This window comes from Lissotriton helveticus, chromosome 1_1, assembly GCF_964261635.1.
Source record: "Lissotriton helveticus chromosome 1_1, aLisHel1.1, whole genome shotgun sequence".
Taxonomy (NCBI): domain Eukaryota; kingdom Metazoa; phylum Chordata; class Amphibia; order Caudata; family Salamandridae; genus Lissotriton; species Lissotriton helveticus.
The window spans coordinates 1,148,290,577-1,148,303,801 of NC_136057.1; the positions used below are offsets into that span (position 1 = coordinate 1,148,290,577).

Genomic DNA, 13,225 nt, shown 5'->3' on the forward strand with positions numbered 1-13,225 from the left:
AAAGTATTACAGAAGGGTTTTCTGCCTTAATCCAGATTTCTACTGCAAGCCTTTGCTTATTATTATTTAAGCCATTTACATTGAAAGAAATTATTTTCAGGCCCGCCCTAGTAGACTTCAAAGTTAAACCACATTTGGACATTATCCGTCCATTCAACCCTCTCTTTTTGTATATAATAAACAGCCAGAGATTTATCCATAAGCAAGCTAAACAAACTGACACCAAGAACTTCATTTTTCTATTCATTTTTCCCCCCACCCATAAACTCAGCCCCACCCACCCCTGCAACCAATGGCCCATCTCCCTTCCCCCACGCTGGCCACGGGAACCTACCCCCTGACATTAGGGTGTCCTGTTATTACACCCCTTAACCCTTAACCCTCAGGACCCCTTGCCCCACACCACCCCATTTCCTCCCCCGAGTTCAAGAACACTTAACCATAATAGCAATAATCAAATCAGAAGAAATATTCGACCCAGCGATTTCTAACTCTTATGACCATGTGAGATCTCCTTAAGCAGGTCCTGTGCTTCATCTATATCTGACAGCATATAAAATCTGCCCTTAACCAATACTTTCAGCTTGGACTGCTGAGCAATCATAGCTTGGGCCCCCTTAGATTTGAATAAATGTAGAATTTTGACATGTCAGAAAAGATTCGGCATTTAACTGTCTCAGTGACTGCAAATTGTCTTTGCTGAATAGCCTTGGAGAGAATAGTCTCTTTGATCTGAACATCTGCGAAATGTAACAAAATTGTACGAGGGAGCGTGGAATTTGGGAAGGGCTGGGCCGGTACACGATGTGCTCTAGTTTTTGTTAAGTCGCCCTCATACTTAGGAATCACTTTTTGTTTAAAAAAAGAGGTGACCCATTGCACTGTATTGGACCCCTCTATTCCTTCCAGAACCCCCACTATTCGAAGGTTAGATCTTCGATTATAATTTTCCAAGTCGTCCAATTTCGTTTCCAGTGTCCGTGTGGTCTTGGAGATCAATTTAACATCTTTTTTAAATTCAACATATCTTTCACGGACATCTGGTTTTCCCCCACAGTCTCGGTGTTTAAATCTAAGATGGGGCTAAATGGATCAGGAGGAAACGTAGATCGAATTTTTGTGGCATAACTGCAATCGCCACATCGTGTCCTTGTTGAACTGAAGATGCCAATACTTTATTCCCTTGAGATAAGGTCGTGACGGGTATGGAGATATTGGGAATAGTATTGATTGCAGGGCATAAGTTCCCTGTAAACAAGGTTGCCTCTGGAGAAGTATTTGTTGCAGAAAAGGCAGCAGGTTGAATAAAGTTAGCGATGGGAAACATGGTTGATTTTTTATCAAAGAGAGGAAATGGCTTTGGACCCTTCAGCGCGGCGGATGTCTTAGCCGGTGACTCAACCTTCTTCTCTGCAATCTTCTCTGTATTAAAACCTTCTTGAGTGGATTGAGCAGTTATAGTGATCTGGGAGACCGCCAAGTCTACATTGGCCTTTCTTGTCCCTTCTTCCGGGTCAGTTTGGTTAGGTTGTTCCGTGAAAGACCCCTCATCTGAGCTTTCAGAGGAATCATATTCCTTACATTCGTTTTTATCGCTTCTGTCCAGTCGTTTAGCGGCATTCTCCGCTTCCTTAGCTTGCCGGCGGAGAGCTTTTGCCTTCCGTGTGTTAAGTCGTTTCCCCATATTGAAAATTCCGAACCTCTAAAGCCTGTGAGGCCGGTAGCCAGCAAATACAAAATGAACCTGCTCTTCACAACAGGAAGGAGCTCACCTGCACCACTGTTGTAGAATAATTACTAAACACCACAAACGATCTGTTACCAGGAAGCAGAGGACAAGATCGAGTCTGCAGGAAAGGGGGGATAAGTTTGAAAAACAAGCTTGCTATGCTGTCTCAATCTCAGTTTTTTCTTTAACGCACAGCGCTGTAACTGCTATTCTTTTATCCTTTTTTGGGGGGGAAATCGAAGCACCTCACAATGTCCACCCCCTGAGTTTTGGAGTCCGCTGAAAGAACTCACCCACTGCTGCCGCTGCTGTGAGTAAAGATGTAAAGACCGTCGGTAGGGTGCAAGTTCGCAAGTCCCCGAGCCCGCGCAGTTAATGCTGGGACTTCAGACCTTCAACTGGGATCTTAGGTTGGGAGGGAGCTCAGCTCGGTTTCCTCTCGTTTTTTGAAACATTTGTGGTGCGCTTCGAGAGGAATACTGGCGCCGCTCAGAAGGGTTCAGAAACACCGAAGGGTGCTCAGAAGCGCCGAAGAAACACGCTGAGTTAGTACGGAAGCAGGAGGCAGCAGAAACGCCAGCTACCTGCCGCCATCAGCCTCGTGGGGGGAGGAGCCGGTATACCAGGTGCTACACGGAGGCGTGGAGCTCCGTCATCTGTTCCCTTCTTTTCCTGAGATAAAATAAAAAATATGAATGGTGAAAAACTAAATGGAACTGTTGGTACAAATGAATAGGGTACAGAGAAGACAATACGTGTATAACTACAAAAAACATTCTTTGGAAGTAAAGAACTGCATTTCTTTTTACTAAGAATGTGTTAGCTTCAGTCATAAAGGTTTGAACTTTTTGAATAATTAAATCCTTGAGGGCAGAAATTGGAGAATTTCGCAGAGGAAATTATGCTTGCATGAGGTGTTACGGTTATGGCTAATGCTGTGATACTGTCAAAGCAATCCAGGTGCTCATGCAGGAATCTTGTATGAGACTGCACATGCACTCAAGGAGGCAGCAGAGATTCACTGCTCCAGCCCCTTGAGAGATCCCTGTGGATCATTGATACCTGCTGACACGGTGTGCACAGAGACGCACAGGAAAGCGCCACTGATGGGACACTTGGAAGCACCCGGATGTGGTGTTCATGGAATGTGGTGGCCAGGGGGAGATGGACCCGGGAAATGAGAGAGAGGGGACAAACATCTCTCTAAGGTTCTGAGGTTCACATCCCTTACTGGATACTGAGGGAAACTCCGGGAGTGGACGGTGAAACAAAATTCACATACCTTGCGGTGAGGATTGAACAAAGACCAGAGTAAGCTGACTGGCAATACCACGTCATCCGAAGCTAGAGCCAACGCAATGCTCAGAGCTCGACTAATACTTTGGCAGTACCTGGCAGGTGTCATATGAGCAGACAAGAGCTTGCACGCTTTTCAGAAGTTCTCCAAGGTCTTTGTCCTGTGAGAGGAAGAAAGACAGTGAGCAATGTTTGTTAATGCTGTGCTAGCAATATTGAGAACTTAAAAGGACAATACATGCTGCTCCCTCAGTCTTCACCTCCTAGATGCCATCCATTCATTTTAATGTTTATACTTACAGATAATTCTGACTAAAGCCCTCCTGATGAGAAATACTTTGGCATGAGTAGGTTAGAGGCACTTAATCATCAAAGCTGACTGACATACTCGGTTCTTGGATCTCTGTTTTATTATCAGCTGCACTAACTCACCTGTCACAGACTGACCTGCATTCTCCAGGACTTCCTCCTGCCTGCCTAGGGAAGGTGATGCAGTGAACTGAGAATCATTACCAATGTTCTCAGAGGTCGCTGCACCTTCTCAATGGACAGTGAACTCTATCCAAGGGGACATCTGTTTGCTCTCCGCCTGCGGGTCTATGGTACCACCAGGAGAGTCCCTCTGACACTGAGTTCAATAGGGTATCTAATACTTGTCAGTGTAAGGAATGGGCTTTCGAAGCTGCACAGGCCATGGTGTGTCTCCACTAACACCCCTAGTAGTTATGATGCCCTTTTGAAGGGTGTCCATAGAGGAAACTGGAGGGCTGATTCAATTCAGAATTTTCATGAAAACCATAATGTAATGGCTTTATTATTTACATTCTTTGTATGTAAGCATGTTTGATATGTTTAGACCTATCGTATGACGTGAGGGAGACACTGCTGGATGGAGCTTGGACACCTCATCACTAATCAGGACACAACAGTGTTGCCACTTTACACCAAAAGACTGTACTAGTGGAAAATCACAGCTTAATGCTCATGAAATAAATCTGGTCATGAATGATATAAAAGGATAAACTTGTGCGATGTGATATTCCACTGTAGGGGCGGGACTGGAATTTTAAGGTAGAGGCCCTGGCTATGAGTGTTGGTTAAATTCCACAAATCGGAATTAGTACAGGTAATGGTATTCTAACGTATGCAATAGTTATCAGTTCCCACTGTTGATGGAATTTACCAGGTTAAAAGATGTGGTACACAGCCAAAATGTATTGCGTTTGGTGTGGTAAAAAACACAGACATTCATGTAATGTTTCATTTCTAGGGTGAAAACATGGAGTAGAAGTAATTTACTGAATCTGGTGGAAATATCACACCCTAGTCCACCACCATCAGGACCGTAGAGTGCAGGACATGCCTTAACACAAATGGGTGTTTGGCCTACAGGGAAGAAAACCCTTCAATAGTTTCTGGCTTTCTCCCCCCTTAATGATGAACTTACCAGAAGCGCAGAGAGACACTTAGAAAGAGGGAGGCCAGGTGCGGCAGAAGCTGAAGAAAAATAAACATGCACACTGATTAAAGAACATATTTTAATATATGTGGTTACCAAAACAAGCAGTGTTTCCACCAGAAAAATGGGCTACAATAAAAACATTGATCGAACAGCGCTCACCAGTACCCATGTGTGAGTTCATCCGTAGAGTGCTGTGACCCTGTTGTGTGGGCAGTTAACAGACCATGGTTTGCTTCCAAAGACCACTCACCACTCATTGGATTGCCTCGTGAGGCGCTTGCGGTGCAAAGCATCCAGTAATGGACCAGTCCAGTAGTCATCATGGGAGTGGAAATGGATTCCCTCTTAGAGGCATGACAGAAATGCACATTTTTAAACCGGGTTGACGTCCCATTGCATTCTATAGATCTTTCTCAAGAGTCTTTCAAACTGGATGGATGTGTTGAGAGTTCTACTGAAGGCAACTCCCTTTAATAGCAGTGGGCAAGCAAAAGAGAACTTTCTGTGTTTTTCCAACATACAGATGTGGTACGCAACTCTAAAACTAAGTGATTTTACTAACCATCTCAACTGCTGGACTGAAATGTGATGCTTGCGCTGAGCCATGTGAATGGGGTGGATGCCATTAGAACATTAACCTACAACTTTGTTGTTCTTATTCTCTGTCCGAAGAAGTCTCATCTGTGGCAGGAAGCTAACTTGACTTGCTACATCTGCAGACAGACCATGGCTTCAAAGATCATATATGTACAGACATCCTTCAGAAAAATCCTTTCATGCAATGGATATATTCATGGTTTTTCTGGAGTCAAGGTGCCAAAAACTGGCAAGTGAGGTTAAATTAGGGTATCCCCTATGTGAGTTACATTTCGAACCTTGTGGTGAGGTGCCAGTTGTACCAGTTTATGGATTAAAAACTTTATAATCATATCTAAGCGTTGCAAACTCACTCAATGTCTAAAACAATCTGGTATCATATGAGACAGTTATAGCACACAGTCCCGTGTTGCTGAGCATTTAGCAGCTCAGTCATTCACTCTTGAAGGTCATCCTCTGGCATATGCTGCCTTGGACACTTTCTTGAGAGTACCTCCCTTGGATTTGTCTCCCTACACAGTAGGTCACTGCCACTAAGATACCCGGAGATGGCCCCACACAGAATGGGGAATGTGTATGGTTATTTTAGTAATACAGTTACGCAACAGGTACAGTAATTGGGCACAGACTAAGTATGTGTGTCAGAAAGAAGCTGAACCCCCTCTCTTCAAGCAACACAATTCCCCCATACAATAGGACTTGAATCCTACCCCTAGGCCCTCGCCCAGTGCGCCACACTCCTGTTTCCTAGCTAGGATCCTTCTATACACATGCTTACATTCAGATGTCCTGTCTTACAAAACGCGCCGAGATGTCAAAGTACATAAATATGCAGGAGCACAAAGATGTTATAAACACATTATAATGCACTCTATTGCTGGAGCTCTGCGGAGACCAAGCAGGTGTACTCACCGACAGCAACGCCGAGGACCACCAGCAGGAACACGGCTGAGGACTTCATGGCTGCGAGAGGCTTCTCTGTCAGATTTCAGCTGCAGGCCTCGGTCGAGTGCTGATGAAACCCTTCCTGGAGGTCACCCTCATTTATACCAGAAGAGACCTCTTGACTCCTCTGCCAGTGCCAAGCCACACCAGGAGTGTCCTTCTACACTTACTTCTTGGCACACAGATTGCGCAACGGTCCTTCAAGTGTTTTCTTTCTTCACACCTTTCCGTTTGGCATAAAGTAGTGATTGGCATCTCTTTGTTTGATATTCCCTTTGAAATCGATGTGGTCACAGGGATGTGTGCACTCGAACTGGCACTGTACTATTAAAAAATCATTTGAATTCTCTTCCTTTTAATGTTTTATTGCTGTCCCACAATCATGTCTTCAAAAAGATGGAGGGAACATCAGCTGATGAAAGGGTATTAATTACTCTGTAAAGAAAAATGCAGTAATTTTGCATAAACTATGTTATTGACTGAGGCAAAGAGTATTATGCCTGCTGTGCTTACACAGCTTCTCGGGGAAACAGATAGTTTATGTACATAGGTTCTCTGGCTGACAAGAATTATACACAGGGCCAACCAACATCGAAGCTCAGGAGCTGGCGCCCAATTCCCCTACTCGATGCTGATGGAAACATATTTTCCAAATCTCTTTTAACTGTTTTTGGCCAAGTGGGCCGTGGACAATAACAAATTAAAATGTCATTAAACGTGCTTCAGAGGCAATTGCTCAACCTTCCACGGTATATTGGTGATATTCACTTATTCTAATAAGGCTCTAATAGTAAAAGACAGGAGGCTGTTCGTGTGTTACAAACATTTTTCCACTGCTTCCGATAGAGTGGACAGTAATAAGCTATGGGTTAATTTACTGTCAGGGGGAATCGAACATGGTCTCTTCTTATCATCGGAACTTTACACAGATGCCTGGGTTGAGGTGAAACTGTCAGACAGTAGCAAACTACCACCACATATTCAAAAGGCAACAGTTTAGAACAGGGGTTTGACCCTGCATATCTTTTGTTTTCACTTCATATTTTGTTGGATACATTGTAATATACCCACATCAATGCCTCCAAATTTGCAAGTACACATGCCAGTCATCTAGCATATGCTGATGACTGGGTAATTCTAGCTTCCACACAAATTGGTTTACAACAACATTTACATTTGCTAAAAGGTTTTAATAATATGTAAATGTTTAAGATATACCACAGAAAAATAAATGTACTTTCGATGTACTACCTCAAGGTTTTGTTGGGCATTAAAAAGAACCCATCATTGAGCAAGGTATGCAATGTGCTTATCATGGAGTACAATTAGGCAAGAAATTGAATTGTAATCTTCACATAACATGTTTACTGAGTAAATCTACAAAGGTTTTTATAGCAATTGAACGATTCTTCAAGAAATATGGCGGGAGTCATCGACCCAACTATTACAGTTGCAAAAGCAGACCTAATTAATTTGATTTTATAAGGAAGGCTGGCCTTTAAACAACAGACTGCACTTAAACTTGAGATATTGTTTTAAAAAGCGTCCTCAGAGTATCTTAAACCTAAGATATTCTGCGCCACAGTGTCATTCAAGACTTGAATTGGTCCTGCTCTCACTGACTGCATTCAATAGTATTGATAATATCAAATATGATTGTGACAGCCTGACCTCTGATGAGGACCCAATTAAAAATCTAAGTTAAAAAGAAGTTAGCACTTCAATTGAAACCTTGCAATATTTAGTTAATCAAAAAACTAGCTCTTTAGTAATTGATTATAAATTGCCAGCGATATGTGCCATCTCTTACATGGACAGGTTCGAACATTAATTATTTATAAAAAACGACTATTAAGATAGGTATTTGTACGTTGCACCTTGATCAATCATCATAATCTAAAAACTTAAGTTATTTACAGTAAACATATACCATGAATAGCCAATTGTGCCTGGACTCCACAGGAAATTCCTAAAGAAAAATATTTCTTTTAAGGTTCCAGCTTTTATATTTACAATTAGAAGGACCATGGAATAGAGCCCTTAAGTACGACGTTCTTTGCTGGGTACCTCATTCTAATGAATAAACAATTGAACAAAAGACAATATTTTATACCAATATTTCTTAATTCTAGTGTAAAAACATTTCAAAAAGCAATTTCAATGTATTTTAAGGGCATAACTGAAAAATACACCTGTTTAATAATTACATTTAAGCTATATTACAAGCGCTTTAAAATACGGAATTGCAATTAGTCAATAATGTGAATAATGTTAAATTTAACGACATGTTTCAAAAGAAAGTTTTATAACAAAGTTTGTTCTTGTATCTGAATCTTAAACGTATTCTAGACATTGCAAGACTTTAAAAACCAATATACAGTGGAATTTGATTAAACAAATTATGTATTGATTGTAACTATTTTTAACGGTATGGTTTTTACCCATTTTTAAACTGGGTTTATTGAAATATGTGTTTCTGTTGTTTAATAGACTATGGCCGAAATAAACGTTATTTTACGACTTCTACTGAACAGACTAGAGTCCTCATGAGTGATATTCTTATGTAACAAGTGGACTCTCTAGTGGAGATGGTCACAGCCGCGGTACGCCCATTGGGTCGTAGGGGCGTAGCCCCACTAGCCCACATGGACCCGCGGCTGCAAAGGAAATGTTGTACTTTTCTTAAAAAAAATAATCGCCACCTGAGTATTTTATTAAGCACCGCCGCCGAGCCCCGCCTGGAATCCGGGCAGCTTCCGAGTTTTCTGGGAGTGCGCTGTGCGCAGGGGGGCTGTTCTGCACAGCTTGAGTGACAGGCTGGGCTGCAGCAGCAGAGACAGGTACCACTAGCGCGCAAGTGAAGCTTAGAGCTGAAACTAGCCTGAGCATGCTCAGTTAGGTCCCACCCCCATAGAGAGTGACCAGGGGGTGCTGGTTTAGCCGGGCAGCAGCCCCCAGCGTTAGGAAGGGCGAGAGGGCGAGCAGTGAGTGTGCCCCCCCAGCCAATCCTGGCGCTGCTGCAGTGCCAGGATTGGCCGGTCACGGGGCAACAGGGCAGGGCAATCCATTATTGGATGCCCAGCGTGGGTGGTGCACTGCTGCTCAGCTGCACTACATAATGGCCAATCACTGAGTTTGACTTGAATGTAGTCATACAGTGATTGGCCATTTCGCGGTGCACGGCGCTGCTCAGGCTGCTGACGTCGGATGGCAGGCAGGCTGCAGGATCCGGTTCTAGTCGCCTCGTGGACCTGGTGTGTGAGGTGAGCTGCACTGCGGTTGGAGAGTGGACAAGTACTCTAGGGTGAGTGCCGCCCGCATACCTCCTGAACCAGAGCGCTGACTGGAGAGCTTTCCCTGTGCGTCCGCAGTTGTGAGGGCCCAGAGGTCAGCTTGGGCCTAGCCCATGTGACGCGCAGGCCGGGGGGGTGGCAGCGACCCTCTTGCCACAATCTTTGTTGGGCCCCTAGTTTGGGCGGGAGTGATTGGACAAGCTTAGGGGCTGGATCAGGCCTAGGCTGTGTGACGCCGTGCTCAGTTAATTGTTTTTCATTATGGAATCGTCCTTTGAATATTAGCATTTGCATTATTTAAGAAGCTATTTACGATAGAAAACCCAACCATGAGCCTGTCACGCTACCTTTGGTTTAACAGTTGGTTGTTTTTACAAGGTTTAAACAATGGAAGACGTTTGCACAAGAGACTCTGGCAAATTAAAGGCACGGTTTTTGTTATCAATAATTAATTATATTACATTGTCTACCCTGCTTTGATCCATTGGACTTTCCTTCTTAATTGAGCTTATGAATGTATTTATCTAGTTTGAACCCAAATGTTTGACTCTTTTAGTGCAGCAATTCACAGCACAAATCTTAAATTGTGTTTGAGTAATCCAAAATCCTACGTTTTTCAACTAATATTTTTAGCAATACTCTCATATTATGTATCTTTAGTTGTAAAATACACTAACATGTCAAAACAAATAGCACGATTTTTGAGCGACACAGAGGGGCTTATTTACAAGTCCTTTGAGCCGCTGGGGAGTCACTTTTAAACTGGGAAAAAGTGAGGTACAAGGAGCTTGTAAATGAGCACCAGAATTATTTCTGTGGTTTAATTACCTGGTTTTGGCGAATTTTAGTAGTTATTAGTTCTGCAAAATGACCCTGCAGGCTATGATCTACTCAACGGTTCCCCTGATTCAGGGGAACCGTTGAGTAGCTCATAGCCTGCATCCAGGTGAGTATTAAGACTTGCACTGATGCCCTAAAGCCTGTTCTGGCGAGGTAGAGTTTCATGTTTTTTTCAGTAGTGAAAACTGATGCCATGCATTTTCTAGATGATGTGCTTTTTAAAGGAGTTCTTTCTAGAGAGTGTATCAATCTAAGTGATTTTACATTGAGTGTTAGCTTGGCAGGAAAGCTCTCAAAGTTGATGTCCAATACCCATGTTGGGGTCTGTGGTTGTTTGATTTTGCTGGTGAGCAAGAGAAATTATATCTCTGTCCGGATGAGCTCTTAAGGCAGATCTTTCTATCCACATACTTAGTAGCAGAGACGTAAAACTTCTGATGTAGCTTGTGAACACCTAAAAGTAGTAAACTTACACAAAAGTGTAAGATTTGCTTTGAGAATCCGGGCCTGGCTTTATAGAGCCAGTAAGCTGTTGTTGTCTGGACTTGTGGCGATGCATTTATCTTCAGTCCACGGAAGTGAGGTGCAGTTCCTATTACCGTTTACAGCTTTATTACAGCAACTAAATAATTGGGAGAGTTAAGAGTAGTTTCTACAGAAATACAAGATGATCCTTAAACCTAATAAGTGAATAAGTGAATATTATGTGAATATGTGGCTTGTGATTTGAGTTGATGCGTTGTAAACTTTTAAAAATGAGAGAGAGAAAAAGAGAATGATGTGAGGTCTGGTAATGATGTGAGGTCTGGTAAAAGAGAATGTTGGAGATGTATTACAATACTGCACAAGATATATGTATTTATATGTATTTATATGTATTTATACTGTATTTATAATGAAATTTGATATTATTGCACTGTACTGAATTCAGCACCTGAGCGTAATAGAACGGAATGTAAGAAGCTCTGTGGTTATACTGAATAAGCAGCTACCTATGTTATGCCATCTATTATAAGCAGCTACCTATGTTATGGCATCTATTAATGTAATAACTGCACTTTCACAATTGCTGTATTAACCTTCCTGCTTTCTTAAATTTGCTTGAAAATGCACGATTTTTCAAAATTTTCTTGGGGAGGATGTAACCCCCCAAAACCCCCCTTTTGGGGTTAGGGATCGCTCGCTGCGCTCGCTCACTACGGTGCTGTATGCAAATCACTTTGCGCCCCACCACTTTCAAATGTCACCCACCGCCCCTGGATGGTCAGTGGTTGGTGTGGAGCCTTGCAGAGGGACATTGGACTGTCCAGTCAGGTACAGAAAAGACACGTAGCTTGTCGAATTTGATGGACTATCTAGGTTATTTTCAATTAGAAAGGGAAGCAGCCAGTAAGGTGATATATTTTTATCTCACTTCATCTCTGTGAGCATGTGTAACAAACTCAGTCTTTTGACTGGCTTTTTCGGACAGTTTTAATTGGTAAAATCTGTATAGCTAGTATTTGGCCTTCTTAGCAGAGAAATATCGTCCATTAGCCCCCAAGCCCCTCCAGTTTGTGTTTTTCCATTGTAAAGTCATAATTTCCCTTAATGTTCCTTTGCTGCTAAGTCTGCCAGAATATGTGATACACAGGAGAAAGTGCTCAATATATCAGATAATCTCTATAAACAATTAGCAAATATTTTAGTATATCCCTGGTGGTGGCAAATATATACACTTATCCACTCGGTCTGTCCATAACAGTAACCCACAAAAATCACAAAAAACGGTGTTCTCCTAATACAAATGACGGCTAAGGTTATGACCCACACTGCAAACGAGGCGTGATATGGCACTGAGAGGGGTGGTAGCAGGCAAGAACCGTGCAAACAGTTAGAGCAACAGCAATCACAGCCTAGAAACAGAGAAGGAATGAAGTGAGAGTTTCCAAGGCCCCGAAGAGAGGTATGCATATCCTTCTGCTTCAATGCGGCTTTGAGCATGCAGCCTTGGCACCATCCAGTTGGTAGCTGGGTGGGGTGTGTGTGGGGGAAAATGATAATTGCCTGCAGTCATTGCCTCCTCACACAAAGTCTAATCCGAAGGCTGTCAAGTTCTGAAGCAGGGGCGAATATACCAAACACTGTAAGTGGGATCACATATCTGTTGAGACATGTTGGCTCAAAGTCCAATGATGAGCGTTTGTTGGAGTGAAACACAAGCCAGAATAGAATTAATGTATTAAAGACAACTATGCTGGGTCACAAGTTGTTTGATCCTGAATTACTTAACAGATGCAAAGCTAAATGATAAAGACACCAATCAGATCAACTACTGGCTCAATTAAATTAATTCACAGGCCTACTGAAAGAAAATGTATTTCAAACTTCAGGCGAAAGAAAATACCTCAATTACATAATGGGTGTTAAACCTGGCACCATTGCTGGTCTAGATGCTTCGGGCACTTTGCCACTGCTGTTCAGTGCCAAAGTGCGAGTGCTCCCTTTGTAAATTATTGTTATGGTTTAGGGTTTAAATAATTGGCTTTTTGATATACTAGTCAGTCCCTAGCACAGTGCACCCTGTGTGCTCGGGCCTGAAAATCAAATGCAGCTGGTGGTCTGCAGTACTGATTGTGCCACCCACATAAGCAGCCTGTAAATGTAACTTTGGTCTGTCATTGCAGAGCCTGTGTGCAGTCTGGTACTACCATGTCGACCTGGCAAGTGCACCCACTAGCCAGGCCCTAACCTTCCCTTTTCTTACATGTCAGTCACCCACAAGCTAGGTCCAAGGAACTCCTGTGGGCAGGGTGCAGTGTACGTGGGAGATTGGGCATGCCCTGATGTGTGTGGCATGTCCTGATAGTGAATTACTGCCTATTTCGTTTTGTACTATTGCAAGGCTACCTGTTCCCATAGGACAGAATGAGGAGTTTGCTTATAACATCTTATGAATATAACTATCCCTGGGAATAAGGTAAGAAAATAAAATTTAGTATGCCTGAACTCAGAATGTTAAAATGCATCTTTTAGTGAGGGTGAATTCTATGTTCCGTGTTTGAAAATACCCCTTTGAGAAAC

At 42.7% G+C, this 13,225-nt stretch overlaps 1 long non-coding RNA gene across 1 annotated transcript; it reads right to left on the reverse strand.

The window, feature by feature from the left end:
* Positions 1-1,690: 1,690 nt before the first annotated feature.
* LOC144772360 (uncharacterized) lies at positions 1,691-6,153 on the reverse strand. Its single transcript, XR_013599729.1, has 4 exons — positions 5,997-6,153; positions 4,473-4,522; positions 3,121-3,186; positions 1,691-2,401 (listed from the first exon to the last, which is right to left on the reverse strand). It is a non-coding gene; the product is annotated as an uncharacterized LOC144772360 (long non-coding RNA).
* Positions 6,154-13,225: the final 7,072 nt, after the last annotated feature.